Below are 8,813 nucleotides of genomic sequence, written 5' to 3'. Positions count from 1 at the left end.
CCATTCTCTTTCCCCATCCCATTAAAATTTTCGATATCCTCCTCCTTCCACCGGATTTGTGCAAAGCCCACTTCAGAGCAGGTTCACTCTCTGCTTCAGCCGGTTTAAAATCTATGGAACATTTAATCCGGTTGGTTTCTCACCAACAATAGCAGCCGCCGGTAGACTTACTGTCAAACCTACTTTTTTCGTTTACTACACCCCGTGAAGGGTATAATAAAGGAGTTTTTCTACTTAAAGGACAATCAGAACGGGATTTATTATTAAAATTCAGAGTCGCCACTTGGGAGATTAATGGTGTCCCAAGTCACCGGTTGAATCCCGAACCGAGGAAATTATGACTCTGTTAACAGTCCGCGAACCAGAAATCCGAGTAAGGAATTCTGTTAACCCGGGAGAATGTGTTAGGCACTCCCGGGTTCCGTGGTTCTAGCACGGTCGCTCAACTGTCATATTTGGCTTATTTATCTGATTTCAAAACATGTTTTAGCCTATGCTTTTTAACTTTGAACCGCTTTTATTGTTATTATTTTAAGAGAATTGCAACGTCGTGAAAACACGTCTCGAACCGCGTCACATAAATGCACCCGCAATTTTTGACACATTTCGACTTCGTTAGGATTTGGATTTGGGTCACATAAATGTGCACCCGTATTTAGGAAGGTAAAATTATTTAAAATACGCGCCTAAAGTAGCTAGCGTGTTATTATCTTTGGGGAAAGCCGTGAAATTCGCTAAACGGCCCATCCCGAATTCTAAGTATTTTTATGTATACATTTGTTGAGGGCCCCGCAATCTATATGTTTTTGTTTAGCGAGGCTCATCTCATTTATTATTTAAAGGTCCAACCTAAAAGGATTATGTTTTCCTAAATGCTAAAATTTAGTAGCTTGGTAAATGTCCATCAGGGCCAGTTAGCGAGGCCCAACTTGAAGATCTCACGTTGCTGAAACTTCTGGGCCTGCTTATTGAGGGGATCAGGCCCAAGGCATGTTGCTGCACGAATTTCAGTCATGGAGCTGATTATTTCCAACTAGGCCTGGCATTTGAGCCCGGTGATACAGAAGAAGAATCCAGTTGCAAACTGGCTAAATCCTATAATTCAAACTAGCTAAGCGGACAATTTAATTCAAAGCACTTTGCAATTCGAATTTCTTCTAATTTGAATGCCTATACAGACAACAGATATGTGACCAAAACGCAATCACGTTAAGTGAATAATGATTATCTCGAGTTCAGATTCATGCAACACTGATAGATTCGTAAACTTTGTGACATGAAATCCGAACAGAACCAGAATTACACACATTAACTTCTGTTTTCCAGTTAACACCTATTAACATTGGCATTGAGCCTAAATTGATTTGAATCTAGCAGTTCTAACTACGTTTATATAAGCATGAAATAGATTAGGAATCATGTTTAATATCTCATACAGTCCAAACAGTCCGTGTTATTTAAAGTGAAGTACTAAAATATTGACAGTGAATGAGATCTGTAATGTGCATGCTTCAACTCATTTAGGGGATGGGCTTGCCCAGATAGCAGTCACATTAACCAGTTGCCTGAACTCTCAAACAACAACTTGTTTAGCGGTTAGGGCATTACAGATAGATAACGCGCAACATTGCGGGATGAATGCACCTAAGCAGCTTAAACCATTTCTCTTATGCCTTTGCTTGGTTGCATGCGTCATCCGGCTTTTCTTTAATTTCTTATGTGCACTTTCCCTTTTGTTTTTCATTGTTTCTCTCTTTGCCGCTCTCTCGTTTTGGCATATTTTTCATTTTATTATTTGGTTTATCGGTCATATCCTATGGAGATAGCCCTACGTATCACGACGGTGAATCAGACCGAGCGTAGTTTCGTGAAGAATAAATGTAAAGTAGAAGCAAAATATTTTTTGGAATTTCAATTTTATTGATAAACTACAGTCTATTACAAAGACTCAAAATCTGACAGACTAAACCACTACCAGACTCTAATGCAGAAAAGAACTGAATAGACATCCAACCATCCCTAATTCTTAGTTCAATACAAACTACAGACACTCATCAACTGACTGACTTTCTAACTAAAAGGAAATACAGACTCCAGTAGAAAAGGAAATACAGACTCAAAATGACAACTCTATAGATAAAGGAAAATACAGACTAAAAGGACAATCATGAATACATTAAAGCTCCTGGTGCACCGCGACATCGTTCGAGTCCTCGACCGCGGGCCTATTATGCCAAGTTCTCCTTGAAGTCTGCTCCACGGTCCACTCATCATCTCTTCACACAATATCAACACTGATCGCAAAGAAAGGTGCTACGGTCATGTTTTTCTCCGGCACATGAGCTATTTCCTAGTAATGGATGTGAGCAACGTAAGATTCCTCTCTCTGATTCCGCCTTTTTCTTGAAGCAATACCCCGCCCTAAGTCTGTTGGGCCCTAGCTGCCAAAGTTTGCTCGGCTACCTGGTTTTCGTTCCTCGGAGTTTTGCAAAGTATTTTCTAAATGTGCCAATGCCGTGTAGCAGTGCTCTCTTCAACTTTGAATTCTTTGCCTGTTTGATCATCGTTCTTCTGGCACTGACTTTTCCTTAATCCTGCTCTGTCCTAACATACTAGTTGAGTCGTACAACTTCTTGCAATTCTTCTCTCTTAAATCTCAAGCGGAGAACTCAGTTTGATAGAGTCTGCGTCTGTTTTTACCAAGTCAACATTGGCTCTTTCAACTACTATTTGCCGAATCTTGCTGGCCGTTTTCTCTGACATTGTTTAGTCAGAAGTTGCTGATATCAAAACTGTGAGTAATTTATTTTCTGCCTTGATTTTCTTAAGCTTCGCATCTTTGGCACTTCCTGATCACGGAATTTTTACCGGGCCGCATCTTCATCTTTTTGGATTGGGCTCGTAAGGCTTCCATTCTTTTCTGGCAATTTCTTTTCCTCACCTTCAATCCAGTGCCGGCGGCGTTGCATCGCTGTTTCTAAAACTGGAGGTCTTGACCTGTTTTCCAATGCTCCTATGCGTGGACTCTAGTATTCATCTTTCTTTAACTAAGCCAAGCCCACTGTCTTTGCGATGATTTCAGTCAAAACTCAATGTGAGGTGTAGCGCTTCTGACAACCGTGCTCTATTCCTATCCAAGTAAGTACGGGCACACTCTACCTTGCACTCTATATGCCAGTCGCTTAAGTATTAGGTGACATTCTCTTGTCGATCCCTGACCAATGAATTCCTTCTCTAGCATGACATCGCTCCAATCTGGGAACCTCTTGCTTTACGGAAATCTGTCCTCAGTGACCATTCTCAACTACTTGGCACTGTAAGATCGCCAGTCTTTTGGCCACTAATTGGCACTCTCCCGAGTTTGCCTTAACCCGATACGGGGCGCATAAGGCTGATGCTTCACTTTTAAGACCCATCAATAGGAAGTGCGGCCCCGTTTGCTGGATATATATGGATTTCATCAAGCAGGCTTAACCATCCAAATGTCCACTCTATTTTGAACATTACAAGGAGTGGACCGAAGTATGATGTCCAGCCCGCAGAATCCTTCGGGCAAAGTGTACCCCTTAATCCTTGTGTAAAACTCCTCTATACCACTGTTTTTTCTTTGTAGACCCGTCATAACTCAGAACTGAGGAATGAGCACAGTGTTCGGTCATCCACTTGCAACACATATGTATGACCCCTCGAAGAAGATCTCCTCGGCCTTGAAGAGGCTGTAAAGAGCGCTGGAAGACTTTCGGCTCAATATCATGGGCGCAGTAGAGTGCTTTTGGCTTGAGTGAGTAGTGTGTCTGACCCCAGCTATTTTTATGTCTATGTTCGATCTTTCCTTGGAAATTACCAAAGCCCCAGACAAGACTACCATGAAAAGCAAACCGTCTTATTTTCTTCCATTTTTGCGAGTTCCTTTGCTGCATATCTTGTTTTCCGGGTTTGTTGAACCGCTCCCTATGTGGCATATCTTGGTCATATGAAGTTGTGGAGTTGCAAAAATCCGTTCGCCAAAATCCTCGTTGTTGGACCGTTCCTGCTTATTTTCAGTGAATCTAAGAAGTCTCCGGTGCAACACTCAATCATGTTCTTGGCAACCAAGATACTTTGCCTATAAAGGACCTCATCTTTCCGAATGTAGCATCGCTTCCAGTATCCTTCTAAAGTGTCGGGGTTAATCTAATGTCCAAAAGGAATATCGTGTGTGCCGGGTCCAGCATGTGACCAATGCTTTCTGATAAATGTCTCCCGAAGCCACAAATTCTCCTAACAAACTTGGTAGCCCTTTCAACATATATTTTTGTGACTTCATCTTGCCCGATATCTCTCCTAAGGTCGTTCCTACACAGAACGCAACTCCAAAGGGATTTTATGCATGAATTGAAAAGGTTCATTTTGAAGTCTGTGCTCGATCCTGTCACACTATTTATTAAAGGTGATTTAATCACTCTTATTTGACCTAAAAGAAAATGACACTATTTTGTTCCAAATTTCAATATTCAAAACACAACCTCGGTTTTGCAAGTTACGGCCTTTCAGCACTTCGGGGAGATATTTTAATAGGCTGTGCCTGCTAACCGTTGAAATTGACTCAGGTGGCTTGTTCTTTCGCAAAACAAGCCTTCCGGGCCACTTTTGGGGACATTGGCTTATTTGTAAACAAGAAGTGCGCACCCCGACTTATTCAATGACGAAATTAAAAAATTTTGTGCAATTTTTGCTATTTTTGAAAAAAGGGAGGTCTGGCACCGATGGAGGTTGCCTACAGTATCTTCACATCACCGTTGTGAGAAATCAAACATGTCGTAGTTCGGAGCAAATAAAACTAACTATTTTTTGAAAACAAGACTTCTTTTTGTTTTTTGTGGCAAATACACTATTTTTCTAAAGAGTCAAGATTCTTTTTTATAATTTCTTTTTCAAAGTGGCAATAAACAACTATTTGAAAATAAACCCCTTTTTTTGTTTTTGTTTTCTTTCCATTGGCATAACAAAAAAACTAAATAACTCTTTTTCTTCATTTACTTTTCATTTTCTCAAAAATCTCGCAGCAGCATTTACGGCAACTACGTGTGGCCAATTGGTTTTTCTAAGTATAAGGTAATTACTCTCTACACTGCTATTTTCTCTCTTTTGTCATTTTTTGTTTGGTTTATTTTTCTCAACTATTCAAAGCGGTCAGCATGCGAGTCCAAAACAGATAATGCACAAGTTAGGATGCATATCAGGATGGTCTCTATTATTCGGGTATCCCTGTCCTAGAACGGACCCAACCCCTGTGTTGAGTCCCAATGTCAAATGCACGTAGATTTGCCAATAAGCCCGTTCTCCTACTAGGTGATCCCGCCCCACCAGCAGCACACAACCATTCCGGCTCCATATGTTATTCTAGGTTTCAATAACTGGGTATAGGTTTAGACTGATGTACCTTCAGCGGACAACTCTCGAGATCGAGGAGGGGGCTTACGTACCTGGAGACCGGGCCATCGTACCGGCTTACGTAAAAAACTTTTTCCCCGCCCCCCTCTCTTTTTTTTTATTCACGGTATGAACTTATCAGAATAGGGAGTCTCCACAGTAGAGCAAAATATTCCCCGAGGGAGTAAGAAGAAGGGTTTCGCACTCAGTATTATTACATAGTTCACATCAATATCAAAGCGGTAAAGCATATTAGCACATTAGTCATGAAACTCAGTAAGGAAATATCAAGATAAAAGCCAACATAACAATTTTATCTAAGCTCTGAATCCTTTAAACCATCTGACCGAAGTTTCTAGGTTTGGTGTTCACCCGAGAGTCGCCAGAGCTGTTCACAACCTCCACAGAAATCTTATCAGGAACATGGGCTTCATTCAAAATTTTCATCAATGCCTGGCGGTGCTCATCTGAGTGGATCAGTAATGATAGCAATGAGATTTGTGCCGGAGTCTTTCTCAACTGTTCTACAATGGAATAATCTTGTGCCTTCATCTTCTTCAAGAATTCTTCTGCCTCTTCTTCAGTTACAGCTTTCTTTTACTGGTACTGGATTATTTTTCGTGATTTTAGCTTTTCTCAGCTCGTCAGGAGCAAAGCATCTTCCCGAGCGAGTCAGCCCATGGGTTTCCACACTTCTTCCTTAACTTCCTTCCCTTTATACGTCACTGTCACTCGGCTGTAATTCCATGGGACGACCTTTTCACTGATTACTGGTAACTGAGTCACTGGCTTGATGACAACCGGCTCTGTGCGAGCCCCTTTTACAATCACAACGGGCTTGACAGCTGCCCCCGACACTACCACTTTAGCTGGTTCTTGTTTTACTGCAACACTGCTCAAAAGCTCCTTCTTTACCACCACGACTGGTTTTCTAACTGTCTCTTCTACCTTGATCCCCCTTGTTAGTTTCTCATTTGATCTATCCTCACTAGCCCTGATCAACATTACAGTTTGTGAAGGCTTCTTATGCTCTCCTTTTTGTACTAGCTCAATCATATGGGTCTCGTGATGGGTTGGCAATGAATTTTGGGTGATGTTAGGCGTTTTTGGGGCTTGCACTTTAATTCAACGGGTGTCAATAAGCTCCTGGATGGCCGTTTTCAAGTGCCAGCATTTTTTTGTGTCATGTTCCGGAGCACCTGAGCAATACTCGCAACTTACAGAGTGGTCCAGATTCCTTGGGGGAGGGTTTGGCAATTTGGATTCAATCGGACTCAACATGCCCAACTGTCTCAATCTGTGGTACAAGCTGGTGTAAGATTCACCCAATGGAGTGAAAGTCTTCTTCTTTTGCAGCCTAGCATTTTTAAATGCAGGGTTAGGTCGAAAACTGGTTCTAGTGGGGTTTTTGTTGGTTCTCGGAGGTGGTTAGGTGCTTTGAGTTGAGTAAGTATTTTGTGGGGTGGGCGCGCGCCATTGTGCATGGGTAGGAGGTTGGGGGTATGTTTGGGCATGGTGGACAGAGAAATTGGGGACAGGAGGTGGGTAGTAGTGCTGCCGTGGGCCATATGGGGTGTGTGGGTAGGTTTGGGGGTGAGGTCAAGGTTGGTGATAACATGGTGATGGACCTCTGGACCAAGCTCTTGATTCCACTACTGCAACATCTTCTTTCTTCTTCTTTCCCAATACCCCTCCAGTGCTGCTCTGAATAGCCTGGGTAGTTGCTTTGATTGCCGAATAGCTCATAATCTTGTTAGACTTGAGACCCTCTTCCACCATACTTCCCATTTTCACGACCTCGTTGAAAGATTTTCCCACTGCTGACACCAGGTGACCATAATAGGTGGGTTCCAAAGCCTGTAGGAAGTAATCAACCATCTCGCTCTCTTTCATTGGAGGATCGACTCTTGCCGCTTGCTCTCTCCACTGGAAACCGTATTCTCTGAAGCTTTCCCCGGGCTTCTTCTCAATTTTGGTCAGTGACAGACGGTCCGGGACAATTTCGAGATTGTACTGGAAATGACATGCAAATGCTTGGGCCAAATCGTCCCAAGTGTACCATCGAGCATGATCCTGTCGTGTGTACCACTCCAGGGCTGCTCCGCTTAGACTTTGACTGAAGTAAGCCATCAATAACTCGTCCCTTCCCCCAGCTCCTCTTATTTTGCTGCAGAACCCCCTTATGTGGGCCACCGGATCCCCATGTCCATCATATAAGTCAAACTTGGGTAACTTGAATCCTGCTGGCAACTGGACATCGGGAAACAGGCACAGGTCTTTGTAGGCTACACTCACTTGTCCTCCGAGCCCCTGCATATTTCTGAATGACTGTTCTAAGCTCTTAACCTTTCGTATTATTTCCTCTTGCTCAGGGTTTTTGGGAGGCTTTTCTTCTTTAGCTGAGAGATCAAGACGGGGAGTGTAAGGGCATGGTTCTGGTGGTTTAAAGGTGGCTTCGGGTGGGTAATACTGGTTATCATGGGTTTGGAACAAAGGTTCGCTAGAAGACCTGTGTAATGCGACAGGTGGGGGAGCCACAAACACAGGAGTAGTTGGTGGTGGAGGGCATGGAATTTGTTTGGGTGGTGGAGGCAGTGGTGTTTGGGAGGTGGTTCCGTAGTACTGCTGGTAAATAGGGAAAGCCGGAGATGAGTTCACTGGGGGAGGATCTTGAGGCTGAGCTAGTGGTGGGATGTAGGTGGGGTTAGCAGGATAGGCTGGTGGTGGATGTCCCTTTGACCAGGCCTGGTACATCTCGGCCATTTATTGCTTCAGTTTATACATCTCCTGCTTCATTGCATTAACGTCCACTAATTCCTCCACCCTAGACGGGTCGACAATGCTTGCTTCTAACTCTTGGTTGACCATGTTTGACTTATCCTTAGAGCGGGTGCTGTAGGGATGGGTTGCCAGAATGCCAGTCAACTTAACCAGTTGCCTGAACTCATCAACAACAACTTGTTAGCGGTTAGGGCATTAACAGATAGATAACCGCACATTGGGGAATGAATGCACCTAAGCAGTTAACCATTTCTATTATGCCTTTGCTTGGTTGCATGCGTCATCCCGGCTTTTCTTTATTTCTATGTGCCACTTCCCTTTTGTTTTTCCATTGTTTCTTGCCGCTCTCTCGTTTTGCATATTTTCCATTTTATTATTTGGTTACGGTCGAATCCTATGGAGATAGCCTACGTATCACGACCCCGCGTGAATCAGACCGAGCGTAGTTCGTGAAGAATAAATGTAAAGTAGAAGCAAAATATTTTTGGGAATTTCAATTTTATTGATAGCAACTACGTCTATTACAAAGACTCAAAACTGACAGACTAAACAACTACCAGACTCTAATGCAGAAAAGAACTATAGACTCCACCATCCCTATTCTAGTTCAAACAAAAGTA

This window comes from Nicotiana attenuata, unplaced genomic scaffold (assembly GCF_001879085.1).
Source record: "Nicotiana attenuata strain UT unplaced genomic scaffold, NIATTr2, whole genome shotgun sequence".
In the NCBI taxonomy this organism is placed as follows: Eukaryota; Viridiplantae; Streptophyta; class Magnoliopsida; order Solanales; family Solanaceae; genus Nicotiana; species Nicotiana attenuata.
This window is presented reverse-complemented; position numbering follows the sequence as displayed.